Here is a 564-nt window from a genome sequence, read left to right as displayed (position 1 = left end):
GAATATAAAAAAATATGAAAAATTAATAAAATATTTATATAATATGTACAATGGAGGTTTAAGGAGTATTAAAGATATAATCATTAGTATTATTTTTTTCATCAGTTGAAACATTTGGAATGAGTGGTATCATGACATGGTATTAGAGCTTTAGATCCGAAAGATCAAGAATTCGATCATTGGTGGTGAATCCAAAAATCAGTTTAAGTTTATTATCCTTAGTACTCAAATAATTATTCTAAATAGTATGGAGAATATTCATTTTATAATTCAATAACCCATTATACACATTATATAAATAGTTCATTATCTTTTTAACAAGATTCAAAAAAAATTATGTCATTTGAACTGTCTGTTTGGCTTAAGTAAACTTTATTTTATTATTAGACAATAAAGCACGTACATATTTTCTATTCACAATATGCAACCAACAACCACAAAACGTCACTACTAGCTGAAACAAGATAACATTAAATTTATAGAAACATGCATTATAGTAAGAGTTTTTATCATTATCAAAATTTAATATTAAAATTTTTATTTGACTTCTTTTATTTTAGTATC

The sequence above is a fragment of the Arachis ipaensis genome, chromosome B07 (assembly GCF_000816755.2).
Source record: "Arachis ipaensis cultivar K30076 chromosome B07, Araip1.1, whole genome shotgun sequence".
Classification (NCBI taxonomy): Eukaryota; Viridiplantae; Streptophyta; class Magnoliopsida; order Fabales; family Fabaceae; genus Arachis; species Arachis ipaensis.
The sequence above is the reverse complement of the archived record's forward strand: the minus strand, read 5'-3'. Positions refer to the sequence as shown.